Raw genomic sequence first — 18,061 nt, 5'->3', positions numbered from 1 at the left:
GGAAAGAGTTATATATGAAAGCAAGAGGGAGTCAGGTTATATTTCCATCTGCTGAAGTTCAAGTAAACTTCTTTAATTTATTTGCTTATATGTGGATTTAACTTTACGTTTGAAACTGGAGGTGGAAGAGCTTCTGGGGCTGGGAGAATAGCAGGGATGCATTTCCTTAATTCCAAAAGCACTTTTACATTTCCAGCTTTGCCCGGTTTTGCTCACTTGCCCTTTAAAAATAATTGATTGGAGGGGGCTGAATTGCAAGCTCTGGGTTTACTCTCTATCTACATAAAGCCTCACCCAACAGGGGCCCATCATGGGTGGCCTATTGGCACTGCCATAATACAAATAAAAATACATAAAAAATGTCACCTGGAGAGTGAAGTTCTGTTAATCTACCAAATAGGTATAGCACAAACTGCAGAAGTGTAAATTTTAGTGTATGGCTCTATTCATGTACCTTGGTCCTGACCTAGAGGATTAGATGACAGTTCTGCTTACATACCCATTCAGCGTCATCTAAGGTAAATAAAACCCAGCTCAGCCTGTCAAATAAACTCATTTATTAAAGTCAGAAAAAAAAGGACAGGAAAACTGAATTTGTCCAAATAAGAGAGTCTACAAATATAACTTAAGGAGTATTTGGGATCATGCCTGGTAAACAAGAAGAGCTGTAGACTGGACATTAATGCAGCAAAACCAGTGTGTTGTTAATTAAAGCTAAATGTGGGGGGGTGGGGAGGGGGCTTAGGGTTGGGCTCTTCCACCCATCATCCCGTTAATGGTCCTTATTTTAATTGGCAGCCAGGAAGAAACATTGTTTGACAGTGAAGCAAGGAGAACAGGTTCTGAAAGGTGAGCTAGTTTGGTGCTAGAACTACCCCGTGGACAGTAGAGTTCATGGGGTGAAAAGCTTGTCCACACAGAACTGCAACTTGGGCAGGTCATTTGTGGGGAGTAGCCACACATTAATGCAACATGAGCTGGGTAACAGATCATAGCCAAGCCTGCCCTGGAGAGGTATAACTTTAAGCTACCTGAAGTGTACTTAAAACTAGTATCAGATGTTAACATATGGACAATCCAGGGGTAAAGACCTCCAGGAGCTGCCTAAAATTAATACGTAACAGGGCCCTTAGTGTTTCTTCAAAGAACACAGTTGATGCTATCTTTAACACCGTCTAAAATCCTGTCAAAGGTGAGTGAAGAGTCCCTCTGAATGTTTCAAGGATGTATTTGGTAGCTGTGTTGGTCTGATACAAAAAGAAATGCAAAACTCTAGAACTCTTGCTTTGGAGACGGTTTGTTTCAGAGTCCCTCTGAAAGCTCTCTACAGTTAAAGGAAAAGGGAGCGAGCAATGATGTTAAACTGAGAGCCTTATTCCATGCTTTATATTTTCACTACTTATCTACTTTTCCTGTATATTTCATAAGGCATTTAAAAGATTTTTAATGACAGTAATTGCCATAGGACTAAGCTGACAAATGTCTCTGTACCAACAACCTGGAACCCTGTTTAACTGTATGGTGACAACATCCTGCTAATGTCTTTGTCTCCCTGAGCCTATTTATTCCTTTGAGATTAATATGATGTTGGAATCTGTGGCTTCTCTGTCAAGACTGTCAAGTCGTCCAATTGTGATGCTGGCTCCTATAAAATGCAGGTTGGGCCCCTGAGAACTGCTGTGATAAAAGGAGATAGTCACCCATTTTAAATTTACGGTAAGCAGAAAGAGAATGATGCTATGATGCTTTAAGAACAAGCTCCTAATAAGTGTCTATCATGCCATAGCTTCCTATTGGTACTATTTGCTTGCCTGAGTCACTCTGTAAAATGTGTAACAACACAGTATAAGGCAACTAAGAAATTCCCATCAGTCCTTACCAGTGAACACAGAATCTGAAAGTTTGGTTTATGTTTTCATTTTGTTAAAAAAAATAATTTTCAGAGATGTCCCCTGATTTTTTTCCTTGTGTTTCCCATTTTATACCCTCCATTTCTTCCTGCTGCCACAGCTAATGCAGTTGATTTTAAATTGTTCTCCTCCATCCTCTTGGCGTATATTCTCTTTTGCTTTCAATACCTCTCTAAGACTTTGGGTAAAGCCTGAGATTTGACTTCTTCATCCCTCCTTTGGGGTCACCAAAAGACAGCCATGACATTGAGAAGGTTTGGTTTTTTGTTTCTGTTTGTTTTGTTTTCTTTGCTTTTCTAGTCTTGGCCTTCTTAACTCTGATGGTGAAGAAGGTTTAGCTACTAAAAATTGTGAAGTGTGAGACTGAGGTGTAATTCTGCTTCCAAATTTTGCTATGAGAAAATGCAGATCCCGTTCAGACAGGCTGCTAGCTTCCTGAGGAAGTACATGGATGCACAAGACCTTAAATGACACCAGAAAGGTTCATGTTCCAAGTTTCATGTTTTTTAATAGGTCCCTGCATTTTTGGTTCAAAATATAAAGGCAAGCAGTAGCAACAACCTACATAGGCCCTGCATCTCCATGGCTTTAAGCCTTGTTTAACTCATTTAAATCTGTGCAAAGTGGTGTTGTAAGACAACACTAGATAGAACAGTATCATTCTTTAATTGTTTTGCAAAGGTATAAGGAACTACAGAAGATTTAAGGCAGATGAGATTTCAGACTCACAGGGTGCATCTACACTTGCAGTTAATGTGATGTGATAAACTCCAGAGCACTCTGAGCCGGAGTAAACTGTTCCTGGGAGCAGTGTCTACAACTGCGCCTGGGACAGCAGCGCTTTGAACCTGGAGCAGGGGAGCTCCGGGTTGGCAGGAGGCATGGGGGAGTCAGCTTCGGGCTCTGTGTGGCAGCATCAGGCAGTGGAGGGGCTGGCTGGGGCATGCGGGTGCAGAACCTGTGGAGCCATTTGTCTACGTGGCAGGTATCCCCCATGCTTTAGCACCCTTGTGCCCCAGCCAGCCTGTCACTGTCTACACACATGTTTCAATGCAATTACTTACTCTGCCATAAGCTAGTATTGTCAAGGACAGTACTATCTTATGGTGGAGTTAATTAGTTTACTGCACCTTAATACCGTGCATATATAGAAGGTGATGCATTATTGCAGAGCTAATTTGTCAGCTTCACAGTAAAGCACATGTGGTACCCACCTTGTTGTATAAATACTGCTCTGCAATATACTAAGAACCAGTAGGAGGAGCATTTCCAGCACGAGGAGCTGAGAAACATAAAACACACTTGAAGCATTAAACAGTTGTAAAAACATATTTTAAAGTAGTTCTACTTCTATGGCATGCAGTGGAAGGAAAAAGAAGGTAGATGTTATGCATTCACCATTAAACTACAGTAAGAATCAGACAAATTGGAAACTGTGTTTTAGATAGGCACAAAACAGGCAACTTGTTTTTGGAAACTGCAGTAAAGGTATCATAAAAGTTTTCTTTTTCTTTTTTTTTTTCACTTCCATCCAGTAAATTACTAGGAGATTTTCTCTGAGAGTATCAAAAGCAAATATAAGCCTGAAAGCTGAGTTGTTTGGTTTTGTTTATTTTTAAGAAGGATTTGTGATTCAGCAGTCAATAACGGCGTCATATGTAAAAATTAGAGATGACAAATCAGAGATCCAAAGAGCAGTTAACTTCTCCTTTTGATTTATTCCTAATCTGTTCTGGTACTGTGCTAGTAAATCCTTGCTGATGAGAGTATAAAGAATTAATACAATAGATGTCAGATGAACGCAGCAGAGAAATATTTGCAAGTGAGAAGATTAGGGTGCTGCTTATGCTATTCCTGTGCTACTTTTAATAGCATAACTCTACCTGATCTTTGGATTCAGGCCCTGCTGAATGAACATAAACAAAAGTGCCAACTAGTTTTCTTATGTCTGTCTCTTTCTCAGGCAGGTGGAAGAAATCATGATAATTTTAAGTGGCATATATTATAAATCTATGCTGTTGTTCATGCCTTTATCTGAGGTGATGCTTATCTGTCAGCAAGCCCAACGTTTCAGTGCAACATCTGCATTTTTTGTCCTGCTGCCTAGAACACATTTTATTTTTTTTCTATTAGACTGATAAATAGAATGATCTGTATCCCTCTGCTGAAGATTATTGTTCCATATTGAACATTATCATTCAGTGTTGTACAGAGTAAAATCCTGGCCCCATGGGAGTCTTTGGGAATTTTGCCAAAAACTTTAGTGGGGCCAAGATTTCAGTCAATCTTTACTAGTGGCTGGCCTGTCATTACGTAGCCTGATGTGTTTCTGGCAGGCATATTTCTTCTACTTTTCTGGAGGGCAGCAATCAGTCACAGAGATAGGCCACCAAGTAGAATTGAAATTCCCCTGTACCATCAGTAAAGACGATAGAAATGTTTAGAATTTCAATTAAATGTAACTGAAATTAAAACAAATAGGTAAGATGAGGGGTTGCAACAACATTTTGTGACTTTTTTCTGTTTCTTTACCTGTTATAGATCTGATTAAAACATTTTTAAGATGATAACATTTCAAATTTTAGGAAAATGGGAATATAATTTAGAAAAGCTATATCTTTTTTTTTCTCTCTCTCAAAATCTTTTATGGACTATTCCTGATCAATGGCTTCTGTTCTGAAAGTTCATGAGCTGCCTACTGTATCTTTCAAAGAACATGAGGCATCTTCTTGTGTACCAATCTTTTGAATTGGGCCAGAAAGATCAACTGCACTTGAATCACAGATGAGAAACCCTTTGATCAATAAGCTGAGGCAAAGAACAAAGCAGAATACACATTGGAAACAGCAATATTATACTGCCTGTATCACATTTTGCCTACTGTCTGAGGTCATGAACCTAATGCAGAGAGAGGATGTTGTCAACCACATTTCAACAACACCATAGATTTATCCAATATATTGCTGGAGGTGTGCAACTTCTCAATTTCACACAGGCACAGCATGCATGCCTTGCTCACTTAAGCTACTACTAGTTCCAACTCATTATGCACTGCAGATAGTCAGTGATCCCACATTACATACTTCTACCTCCTAGAAATGTGACACCTGAGCTTTTGTTGCATGCCATACCAAAAGTAACAGATTATGATTTACACTCTAAAACCTTTTTGAGGATTTTCTCCCACTGTGTGAATTTAATAAACTTTTTCCCCCCAATTTGTAACAGGCCCCCTCCCTCACAGTTAACCAGTTTGCAGAAGTGACTTAAAGGATTGACATAGCAAAGAAATGCACATTAAACTGTTTTCCAAGGGGAAGGTGGAAAGGGAAAGAGAAAGGAGGGGACCAGGAGCTTCTTTCATTGCCAACTGGAGGCCAACAGCCGGTGTCCCAAAACACAGGTTGAACAGAGTAGCATGACAGGGGGTGCGTCTACATGAGCACCAGACTGCAGTTGTTACTGTGCAGTCATTTAGTACTTGCTTAAGCTGTTACTGCATGGTCCCGGCTCTGCTTGGTTTGTTTCCGATGCTACTGAGCAGTAGCTCGCAGTGTAACAGGAGGGTGGTCAGTGTCGCCGTGCTCTCCCCTGCCACCTCCTTTACCGTGTCAAGGTGCCGATTAGCACCCTCCAATTCTCGCCCACCACGACTTTGGTTTTGTATATATATATTTTATAGGGAGGCTGCCTCTCGTCTTCTGGTCCATGGTTGTCCTGTTACCTCTAGTTCCTCTACGGTAGTCCGTGTTCTGTACACTCCAGCCTTATGGGCTATGTGTGGCTCCAATCATCCCTGTACCACGCCCCCAAGCCTTGCAGATGTGCCTGACATTGTTTGGTCTCTCTCTCTCTCCACGTCCCCTCTGGCGCTCGGGCTCTCTGCAGCCTAGTCTCCCTCTCCCTGTGCCCTTTCTGGCACTCGGGCTCTCTGCCCTCTCTCCAGGGCCTTCTCAGTAACGCCGCCCTCTCTCCAGGGCCTTCTCAGTAATGCCGCCTGCACTGGGGCTTCTCAACTGCCCCTCTCTGGGGCTAGAGTCTGTGCACCCCGAATGCTGCGCCCTTGCTGGCACTGGGGTTCCCACACTGCTGTGGGCCCCTATGAGGCCTCCTCCAACCCCTAATAGCCTCACCCAAACCACCAGTAACAAACAGCAACACAAACACAAGCCCCTGGGCTATAACACAAACAGAAGCCACCCCGCTATAATCATGCTCAAGCCTACCGGGGTTTCTTCCTCCCACAGCAGTGTCAGACATTGCTCTTGTATTGGGCTTGGCTTTCCTTTCATGACTGAGAGCTCTTTCTTCCTTGGCTGCTAGTAGGGAACTGCCTCCTGGCCTCGCCTGTGATTTATATAGGAGCCAGGCCCTGCCTCTTCTTGTCAGCTGTCTAGGCAGGTGTGAGTCATTAGTTCCCCCTAGTTGCCTCAGTAACTGGCACCTGAGGGGTTATTTCGGCTCTGCAAGTAGCAGGCACTTTAGTGCCCTGCTACACGCAGCTACTGTGCAGTAGCATCAGTGTCATGGTTCGTGCCTGCCAATGCTATGTCGCCATAATGATGAGCTATATCGCTGTGGCTCGTCGCTACAGTGATGTAGTGTCTTGTGTAGACATGCCCAGGGAGTAGTATGGATATACCACAAGCTGGAATACACCAAGGCTGATTCTTGCGTCTGTGATCAGGTGTACCCTTAACTCTCACAGCCTAGAAAGACCTACTGTCACAAAACAAGTGAAGTTACTATACCTGTCATTGTGAAACTGTGTAAGCTATTTGCTCTCAAGAGCTTGTCCACATGGGAGATGGACGGCAGGTCAAGTGCCAGCATCTTTACAAAGACAGCAATTAGTAATGGGTCCTCAGGGTGTGCAGGGACATATTTTGGCTTTTCTCAGCACTGTAAGGAGAACTCTATTGGGTCATGTCTATGCTGTGCTTCCTACAGAGAACTGTAAATGTGCTTGTGGCATTGCTCTCCCAGTGTCAGTTGCACTTACTCTGGTACTTTCATGGTATTAAAAAAAATCCCATCTTTCTTTGATCAAGTAAATTAGTGTCCCTAAAACTCCAGGCCAATGAAATGATACTAATATTAAACAGATAGGGACATATAACTCCTTCCCCTGCAGAAAACACTGGGCATCCAAAGGCGATTCATTTTATTATAGTAAGTTCTTGGTGATTAGTGCATAACATGGATTGCAGGAGATTTTATACCTGCAGGTGGTAGAAATATGAAATACTGTGGTATATGAACTGGGGAAATACAGTGTGTCTTCAGACTGTCAACCTGGAACCCTGACATACAGAAAATTAAATGACCAAGGTTAGTATCCGGTTACAAATTCTGCAGGTAGGAACATATATACACACATGAAGTTATCTGATAATAAATCTGATAAAAACTATAAAAGTAAATTCTAATATATGACTAATATACCAAGGTTATATATTCTTCTCTCCTGTAATAAGGAAAGATCATAGCTATTTTAAAATCTGGGATCCATACACCTAAGCAAATATAATAATCTTCCACGTTCTCTAAAGCCAGCCTTTTTGTGACAGGATCAAAGCTTCAATTATTTTTTAATTAACTCCCCCTTTTTAATTTTTTTACAAAGCATGTCATCTCCGGTCAGGGAAGAGACACAATTCCACATGACATAAATGAGCAATCACATCTTGACCATGTCAGTATAAGACTTGATGAGTATTTGTAGAAGGCTCTAGTCCATGGAAATCACCACTAGTTTGCTGATAATCCAAAAGCCAAACTGGCCACTACATATATTGGTTAAACCAATAGAGCAAACATTTTCCAAATTTCCCATCACAAATATTTTGAGTTTCAAAATTTCCCCCAAATTTGATCAGTTGCATAATTGTTCAAATGTTAAAAAAAAGAAAAAAGTTCTAAAATATCTTATTTTTCTAAACTTGAAAATTGATTATAGCACTTTGAACTATATTTACAAAATAGGCAGACAAGGTTCCTTGGGTGAATTTGATATCTTTTATTAGACCAACCCAAATGGTTGGAGAATAGTTATTAAGCAAGCTTTGGGGTTCAAAAACCCTTTGTCAGGCTAAGGAAGCTGCAGCAGTTGGTGTGTGCTCTTCCTGGATGGGATGAAAAGTAAAGAAGCCAGGGGCTGGGCTGGGGAGTCAGTTGCCAGGCAGATTATAATGTATCAAAAATCCAATGTCTATGTTTAGTCCCTGATCTCTAGTATCCAGTAGGTTGATGAAATGGAGCTCATAGGCTCGTCTCTGGGATGTGTTGTATAAATTTCCCTTGAGGATCAGGACTGAGAGATTGGAGAGAGAGTGGCCCTCCTGTGAGAAATGTGCCCCCACCGGTAATTGGGTGTTTCTGTCTTTGATGGATTTCCGGTGTGCATTCATTCTGGTGCGCAGTTGTTGTCTGGTCTCTCCTACATATCTTCCATCAGGGCATTTGGTGCATTGGATGAGGTATACTACATTCCTGGAGGTGCAGCTGTAAGATCCTGGGATGCTGATGGCTCTGTTGTGGGGTGTAGTAATAGTAGGGGTGGTGGAGATGTGGGGGCAGGTTTTGCATTTCTTGTCCTGGCATGGTCTGGATCCTTTTGGTGTGTTCTGGGCTTGAGGAAGTTTGCTTCTGGTGATGAGGTTGGCGAGGTTCGGTGCTTGTCTGAAGGCTAGGATGGGTGGCTCTGGGAAGATCTTTTTAAGAATAGTGTCTTTTTCTAATATGGGTTGCAATTTTTTGAGGATTTTCCGTACAGGTTCAAGGGATGGGTGATAGGTCATAACCAGCAGTGTGTGATTTGTGGGTGTTTTTCTTCTGTACTGCAGCAGTTCTTCACGTGGTATCCAGGTGGCTCTTTCAAACGTGCGATCTACCTCTCTAGAGGAGTGTCCTTGCTGGGTGAAAGCCTTTTTAAGATTGGTGAGGTGGCAATCCCAGGTGTTCTCTTCAGTACAGATGCGGTGGTATCTGAGGGCTTGGCTGTATATCACAGCTTTTTTGGTGTGTTTCGGGTGAATAGAACATTTATTGGTAATTGTTCACCAGCTCTATCAAAAATAGTGTATTTGGAGAAAATCTTATGGTTTATCAAGGCTTGGCTTAAATGGTAGTTAGAGCATGAACATACGTTGTCCTGACCCCTCAGCATAAAATATCCCAAAGCTAGAAATAGATTTTGCCAAATTAAGTGGATCATCTATGCCAGGTTGTCTCCTGGCATAGCTGATTTGCTTCATTGGGCATGAAACACACATTGCCCATTGTCCCACCTATTGATCTTGAGGTGATGTATTCTCCCTAGGCTTGAGAGGCCCAGTTCTACATGCCGTGAGAATTGCCACGCAGAATCAAGTCCCCCAGGCTGTGGGAGTGCCAGCCCAAATTTCCCCTCTTACAGAGACAGGCACTGGGGGTCTCCAGGGATGTGTCTCTGTTAGCAGGAAAGTTGGGGTTTCCTTGCTTGCATTTCTGTAAGAGGGGAAACCCCAGCTTTTTCGCATGCAGAAACATGCCCTGAAGAAGCTCAAGAATCTCAGGGCATATCTCCGCAAATGGGAAACCCTGGCTTTTATGATTTAGATATCTCCAGGTGCACATCTCTGCAAATGGAAAACCCCAGCTTTCTGCACTAGCCTGATGTTTCATAATATATATCTAAACAATACACATTGTGTGCAAGCTCCCTAGGATCTTAGGTCTGTCAGTAATGCAGTGATTGAACGTGTGAGTGTTGTGATCTAGTTGCTTCCCTTGACTAGAGATATACTACTGCCATGTCTTTGAGTTTTAGTAGAAGGGTTGATGTTAGTATAGATTAATAACACAAAAGTGAAAAACAAAGAAAGGGTTGAATATTATAGCTTTATGTTAAGTATGATTTCCCAGTACCTGGGAAAAGAAATCTAGTAACTGGCATCTGTTTATAATTTTCTGAGAGATATATTTATAGCAACTAATATCTATTTTGGCTAACCTTCCTGTAAAAACAGAGAAGGGGTCTTTTATAGCAGAAGAAGAGAAAGGTTAATTGGTTCTGCTAGTTGAAGGGCTTTGCGACAGGCAGCAGTAGCACACTATTGAATGGAAGAGCTACAGAGACAAATGAGCCAACCCATAAGAAAAAAATCCAGCAAATGCCTTGGGGGAGGGGGGAAATAACAGGAAAAAAAGGAAGAAGTTGAGACACCAGTGAGAGGGGGAAAAAAATTAAAGCTAAATGCAAGGATACTCTGGCTACTTCGGGCAAATAACAAAGAACAATTTGTTTAGAAGAAGAAAGAACAGTTGTTTATATTCTGTAATTGCCAGAAGAGGCAGTCATGTCATGACTGAAGTATTGCTTACCAGTCACCCTCATATTTACCCTTTCTGGCCCAGAGATTCTAGATTCCAGACTGACTAGGGGCATTTCATTTTTAAAGGTTTCTGTCATGTTCACCAAGAACAAATCTCACTTCTTTTCTCTGTTTAAATCAATGGCAAATGATTTGTGTGAAGGAAAGAACAGTACAATAAATGCAAGCAAGGCTATTCCTCATGGACTTGCTAAGAAATTCATTGAACAAGGAGACAGATTCAATGGTAATGTTTGTCAAAAGCTGGTCATCATAAATAGCAGTTAATAAAGTTGCAGAAAAACGTCTGTAGAAGGGAGGAAGGCTCTTGATAAGGAAAAGCCTCCTCTACCCATTCTTCTTACTGCTTCTCTGATTTCCTATCTCTATTTAGTCTTGAGACAGCATGCCCATAGGCATGGCATGCATTTGAAGTTTTCCTAATGCAGTTCTTCTCTGTTTGTTGTCTTTGCTCCAGTTCTGTCTCTCTCTTTTGCAGAAGCTATCATTCTCCTCAGCGTCTGTCTGCTTTAGAGAATCTCAAGGTGTACTCAACACCGCTAGAACAACATAATCCTGTAACCATCACTACAACAACCATAATCCTGATACTCTTATTCATGTTGAATAGTGTCTTACTCCATGAATAGTTCTGGAGAAGTCAACTGAATATTTGTGGAGTATGATACTCCCATCATAAATAAAATAATGAATATAAGTATCAAACTATGTCTATATACTTATTTCCTGTTACCATAGCATTAGAACACCCATTAACATTCTTATCTTAGTGGAAATATTAGGGAAGTATTATTATCCCCCTCTTACAGATAGAATTTATATATAATTATGAAAAAGATTATATGAAAAGATGCCTGTGACAAAAGAATGCTGGACTCACTGACCCAGAAAGTCCCTTCTAGTCCTATGTTCCTGAAGCACAGAGGTCCAGATCCTCAAAGAGGTTTAGATAACTAATTAGTTTAAATTTACATCATAGTTTATATCTGTATAACTTTCCTATGCATGCAGCTATAAGGTAGGCAAAGTCAGTGGCATAGCTAAGGCAGGGCAAATGGGGCAACTGCCCCAGGCGTTAACTTTGGGTGAGGGAGTAAAAAATGACTGCTGCTGACAGCCACATGATTGCCATTGTGATCATAGCAGTAAGTTGCTGCTGCTCCTGTGCCCCAGGTGCCTGGCTGTAGCCATACACTGCTGGGCCAAGTTGTTAATACTAGTTGAGATGAGCTGAATTCTCAGTATTTCTAGAGATTCTGAGAATTTTTAGAAGTGTATTCCTACTGTAGATAGAGCCCAAGAATATGCATTATACAATGCCAGGTTTAAGGCCACACACTGTCCTTGATATGCAGTAGAACATCCATCCATATTATAAAATATAAATTGCATCTTAAATTGTGTATGGCCCTCAATACATTTCTTACTTGACTGGACTTCATCATTCTGAAACTCATACTAAAGCATAAATTTGATTCAACCAGTCCATATATCTTCCTTTTTCAGGTCACATATGGTATGTATAGTACTCACTCAACATCCTCACATGGGTTCACTTGTACAGCTATTAAAGCCAAAACAAAAAATAATGACATTCTAAATTAGACAAATGGCACTTGATTTTAAAACATGAAATAGCCTAAGCTAAATGGATGATTTCTAGATCATGATTTCTCCATACTTTAAATTGAGTTTTAAATATACGAGTGCCAATTTATAGTTTGGGTGGGAAGTCACACACAATTTATCATGTTCAGCTGATTTTCACTTTAAGAGTTTTTGAGTCATTTGAATCAAATGAAATGGGTAGGAGGTGTGACCCAAGTCACTAATTTAGTGACAACATTGGCATGAATACCTGCAGATGAGATCTTTCAGGTACACTCATTTCCTCATTTGGAGGTCATATATTCATAAGGAATAGCTCTTCTTTACTCTGTGACATGACCAGAGCCCTAAAGAGAAGTCAGACATTCAAATCATTATATTCTTTCACTCCACTAAAAACAAATGTGCCAGCTTTAAAACTGTGTTTCTCTATATGCATCATGGTATGTAAAATACAGTCACTTAAGACTTGTCTCTGTTCCTACTGAAGTCAGTGACAAAATTCCTGATAAATTTATAGCAGGGGAAGGATTGGGTTAACATTTGAAAACAATCAGCTCATGGGTCCTGAAATGCCATGGATCGGGGCAAGGATGGGCATAGGCCACTGGATCAGTATTCATAGATCCCATGGCCCTTCTCTTTGCCAGCTTCTAATGACTCTCTCTAAATGAAGTTGTCTGAAATTAGCACAATACCCTCTCCAAGAATTGGGTTACAGAGGTCATATTTTGTGACCATTCTAACTACTTTTACCCTCTATCCTGCAATTTGCCACCTCACTTACCCCACCAAAGGGCCTAAGTAGTACAGAAAGTTATATGTCAACACTGTAAATCTGAGTTAATTTAGGGGTTTGTTTTGTGTGTTTTTTTTTACTGCAACACAGAAACTGCAGAAATAAATCCTTAGGAATTCTTTTTAAATACCTTATTTTTTCAGTAGGTCCCTTTAAAAAGTGTATGGATCCAATTCATTGATGAGAGATACTGTATTTTTATAGTCTAATTAGTTCACAGGTCAGTGTTTTGCATGCAGATGTATTCCAACATCCTGCAGTGGCATGCTGGGGTGACTGGGGCAGCCACCCCAGGCACCGATTTGGGGAGTGGGGAGAAGAAATTACTGCAATTGTGCAGTGTGGCAGCAAGTGGAAGCTGCCTTGGGCTCACTGTTAAGTCTCTTCCCATAGGAATCCATGAACCTAAGATTTCAGGACGTCAAGAAATAGGGAAATCTTTTACAGTAAGAAAACTGCAATTCTGGTTATGACTGAACTGAAACAAAACTACATGTTGTCATTTTGTGGAGAATGAAAATAACAGGACAATAATATGTCAGTATGATCATCACAAAATAGAAAATATTTTAAACATTTTTAATATTGCTTGGGATATAAGATTGACACATAATTTTTCTTTTAAACAATAAATGTATTTCATTTTTATTCTTAGTTTTCCTGCTCACTGTTTATAACAATGATTTTTTAAAAATCTAAAATACCCACTGTTCTTGTAAATTTTATCAAAGGAGGAACTGACATTTTGCGTTATAAATTTCCTAATTGTAAGAACAACAGATCAGTGGAACAAGTTCCCCAGGGAAGCTGTGGAATCTCTTTTTCTGAAGGGTTTCAAGAGGAAGATCAATTCCAGGTAGCACATTATTTTCATAATTATTGTCAATGATAATGCTAGATATTGGAATTCCCCTGTATTATTTCTAGTGCATCTCTGTTCTGATGTACTGTAAATTTGATTCTTTTTTGCTGAACTTCCTTTTCCAAATAGGTTGGAGAAGCAAGAGGATTTTAACAGTCTTTCACCTCCAGGTTATCTGTGTAAGCTCAGGTAAGTAGAAACTGACAGCAGTAACTGAAAATTATTGTAATCATAATTGTTTGAGGTAGAAGCAGCTATGAAAACTAAGAAATACAGACAAAGAACCATTAAAGAACTAGTGTTTTCTGACCACCGTCCTTTTTTGTCACATTATAATCAAAACCAACTAAATCAAAACCCACTGAAGACTACAAAAATATTTTGATTGACTTAAATATGCTTGTACACTACTGAGGACAGAGTATGTAACTTTGCTGTTCCTTTGGCTTATCTAGGAAAACAAAAATGCTCTAACTCTTATCATTTATAGAAAACAATTGCAGATTTTGAGTGCTGATCATCTGAAGAACATCAGCTAGCACTTTACTTTTTGGACCATCTTGTTAAGAAATGGGTAGATGCTATTTACATTAGATGTCTTTTTCACATCAATGATTGTGAAGTATTCATACCTTAAAATCAATTTGTGCCCATCTAATTGGACACAGCCTAAATATATATTGTACACTGTATATGTTAAAATTTAACATTGGAATAATGGAATATTTCAATATTAGCTTTATTATTCTGCAAAGAGCTCTATTATTCTATCCTATAAAAGGGTATGTTAACATGCGTTGACTGACCTAGTTTCCAGCTATTTTATTTTTCCCCCCTCTTAGCTGATAATGATCATTTTCTCATGCTTTCGATTATGCTAATATAAACACATATTTTTCTTTCATTACAGAAGATATTAGAGAAGATATTCTCTTATTAGAGAAGATATACAAGATATTTATAAGTAAGTCTAATAGTGCTAATTTAGTTATAGATATCCTATGAATACACATCACAGTTGGCATCTTCTTTTAAACTTAGAAATTGCTTTTATTTTTAAAGTGGGATCTATGTTCATGTATTACATCAAAGAAAAATGAATAATAATAGAAAAATAGGGCTGGAAGGGTCCTCAGGAGATCAGCTAAGTCCACCCCCTGCTCAAGGCAGAATTGGCCCTTCTAAAGCAAGGTGCAGAGGCTATTTTGTCTTTTTATGTTCTGAATACTCCTTATTTAGCTATGAACATAAGAGTTCAAAATTACTGGAAAATGAACTGAACTATTTGATAAGATTTGTACCATTGGCTTTTCAAGGATATTTTACTAGAATTAAGAACGAGTTTGAAAAATGTCATGATTAATTTCCAGTGATATCGTTTATAGGGCATGTGTCTTTATTGCAGTCACAGAAGGGCAAGCTACTCTAAGTTTATGCTGCTGCTCCTAGACCACTACTAAAGCCCATTGGCAGATCTAGGATTTTGAAAAGAGACGCGAGAACAGCATCCAGCACTGTAAAGGTGGCTCCATTCTCCCTGCTTCCCTACCACTCTCCCTACCACTGGGGTGGGCAGACTGTTGAGGAAGCAACAAATGGGGACTTCTTTAAAGTCCCCAAATCAAGTAAGAAGCTGCTCGCTCCTGCTCTTGGCATCCACTGCCTTCCCCCCATGCTCAGTGGTACCTTCTCTCCCCTCCCATTCCCCTCTTGCTCTCTCTACTTATGCCTCTTGGGACAGGAAGAGGAGAACTACGAGCTGCCACCACTGTTTCTGACACTTCTGCTCTGCTTCGGCTGGGAACAGTGGCAATGGGCAGGTTTCCCCTCCCTGTGCCTGCCATCAGGCTGGGAGGGAACACCTGGGGTGGGATACAGGCAAAAAGAAGGAACTCACTCAACCATTCCCAGCTAATCCTGGTTTCCCATGAAGCCATTCCCTGTAGCTGCAGTTGGAGCAGGGCAGGTGGAGCTCTGGGCCTCCCCCATCCCCTGCTTACCCCAGGACAGTAGCAGTGGTGGGTGGGTCTCTCCTTTCTCCATCCAAAGGTGTAAGTGGAGATGGGGAGAGGGGGAATGGGAAGGAAGGGAAGGTGCTAATGCTCATAGAAGGGAAGGGAGGGGGTGCCAAGGTGGGAGGATTCTTACCTGCTTTGGGTACTGAAAAAAGCCATAAGCTGCTGTTCCCATGCCGTGGTCCAGACTTTTCAGGGGATGCAGGTATCTAGGGCTCCAGGGAAATGGAGCCCCTGAGCTGCACTGTGGAAATGGGTGTTCAGTCATGTCAGCACATCCTTGCTGGATCTCCCCTGCTGTTATACATGTTTAAAGCTGGCAAGCATGTGTGCTTGCAACAGCTCAAATAGCAGCGGCACAAATTTGTGCCGGGTATTTGTGCCTCAGTACACGTGCCTGAACATGCACGTTGGTGTGGGGCAATGGCAAATTGTTCCATTTGGGTCAAACTGACCCTGCTCAGCTCCTCCTGGATCTTCAGCCAGGGAGCTAGATACACCTGTGCTGGCCCCAGCAGGATAAAAAAGCTGCCCTGGCAAGCAGCTCAAGGCTACTTGCCCTCAGGAGCTTCAGGCCTCAGGAGCTTCTGAGACCCAGACAGTTGGCATCTGGGGACACTAGCCCCTTGTCCCAGCTGGACTGGTGAAGCAGCCCTAACCTAGAGTGCCCCCTGCACCCTCTACCCACTGCAGAAGTCTGCCAGTTGGGGATGCTGCCTGTCTGTGACCTGTTGCCACCTACGACAGAATCCACCCTCTTGGACCTGCGGCCCCATGTCTGCATGCCTGCCAGACCTGGACAGGAACTGCACGGCTGCCTGGTCTGTGGTATGGGCACTGCAGCAGAGCCTCCTGCACCTCTTGACTAGATGCCAAGGACCATGGCTGCACAGTTGGACTTCAGGCGGCACTGCAGTATGTCTTCTGGTACTCCCACTTTGCCACCTGGGCAGCTATTGCCCAGTTGATGTGCTTGTTCAGTGACCCACTTTGAACCGTTGAAGCATGTCCTCCTGGCCCCAAATGTTCAGGAGGTCAGCCTTCCAGTTGGGTCCCTGGTGCTGGCCCTGGGCAGGCTTCCCTGCCTGGGTCCCACCACTTGCCTCACCAGCAGGGATCCAGGTGTTCCCCGTTTAAAAATGGCAATGTTCCCTGTTTAAAAAATGCAAATTCTCTGATGACCCTCCCCCGCCTGAAAATTCTCTCATTATAATACCCCGAATCTGTGTTCTTCCATGATTAAAATGAAACACTACTATATAGAGAGAGATCAGTTGGGCAATATTTTATTGACATATTCTCAATTTTAAAGCAATTTGGAAGCCTACCAGTGCCTCTACCATAATAAAATGAATCTAAATATCTATACATTTTGGTGTTTGCTTTTGTTTTTTATCATAGAAAAATCAGAGCTGCCCCTGCTCCCTTTGCTCAGGATGTGGGAACAGCTTCGGCTGGACCTGCAGCTGCTTTGTGGCTTTGAGCAGTGCCATCCCTTACTGTTCTGCTCCCTGTGCCTGTGCCCAGGCACCATGCCATTCCTGGGAAGACCTCAACTGGGGCTCAGGGACTGAGCTGGGCAAGTCCTTTCCCTTCCAGGCAAGCCTCCTTCTGCATGGGCTGCCCTAGGGGATCATGGGCTCTAAGGCTGGCTTTGGTGGCTGCTTCTACCCGGAGCACTCCCCACCCCCCCACTCCCATTTCTCTATCTTACACATACCCCTGCTACCACCTTCACCTCTCTGCCCAGCCCATCACACCTCATGGGATGTTCCTGGGACTAGGACCCCCGCCAGCCTGAAGCTGCATTTCCCAGCACTGGTATGGGCACAGGGCATGGCTGTAGTGTGGCAGTTGCCCCTGCAGCTGCAGCTCCTACCAGCAGGTTTTGTCCTGTCTGGCAGCTGGGCATGCAGGGTATGAGGCTTGTGGGGGTGTGTGAGGGGTTTGTGGGTAGATTGTGTGGTGGGTTGTAGGTGTGGGATTTGTGGGTGGGTATGTGGTTTGTGAGTAGGTTGTGGGAACTTCATGGGTGTGGGGTTTTTAAGTGGGAATGTGGGACAGTGGGGTTTGTGGGGGGTTGTGCAGGGTTCATGGGAGGGTTGTGGGGGGCCTGCCACATACCTGCCTGCTGCCTGTCCCCCCGCCACCACAGCATGCAGTAGCATCCAGAGGTGGCCATTGGGGTGCTCCTGGCCAACTGCAGTGAGAGACCCCCAGTGGCATGCAGCACCGCCTGAGACCTGGGACCTGGGGGCTGCATATGGAACTGGCCCAGTTTGCTAGTATGCACCTTTGGGCAGGACTGGGAAGTCTCCTGCCATGATGCAGGGATCCCAGCACTGCATGCAGCAGCTGTGTGCCATTGGGCCAGGCTGACTTCTGTCTCCATGGAGCTAACCCAGCCCACTGGCATGTGGGGCACATGCAGGCAGGAGATGGCCCAGCCCAATGGTGCGTAGCTCCTGCCTGCGGTGCCTGGATCCCTGAGT

The 18,061-nt window shown here is 42.5% G+C and overlaps 1 long non-coding RNA gene across 1 annotated transcript in view; it reads right to left on the bottom strand.

Moving 5' to 3' along the window:
• LOC102382070 overlaps positions 1–6,223 on the bottom strand; it is a 22,861-nt gene extending 16,638 nt beyond the window's left edge. The window contains exons 1-2 of the long non-coding RNA XR_323997.1: positions 6,137–6,223; positions 3,125–3,192 (exon numbers count right to left, since the gene is read on the bottom strand). This is a non-coding gene — a long non-coding RNA (uncharacterized LOC102382070). The remainder of the gene's footprint in view (positions 1–3,124; positions 3,193–6,136) is intronic.
• Between the last annotated feature and the right edge of the window lie 11,838 nt (positions 6,224–18,061).

This window comes from Alligator sinensis, unplaced genomic scaffold (genome assembly GCF_000455745.1).
Source record: "Alligator sinensis unplaced genomic scaffold, ASM45574v1 scaffold305_1, whole genome shotgun sequence".
NCBI classification, from domain to species: Eukaryota; Metazoa; Chordata; order Crocodylia; family Alligatoridae; genus Alligator; species Alligator sinensis.
Note: the sequence above shows the minus strand (reverse complement) of the source record. Positions and strands in the feature narration are given on the sequence as shown.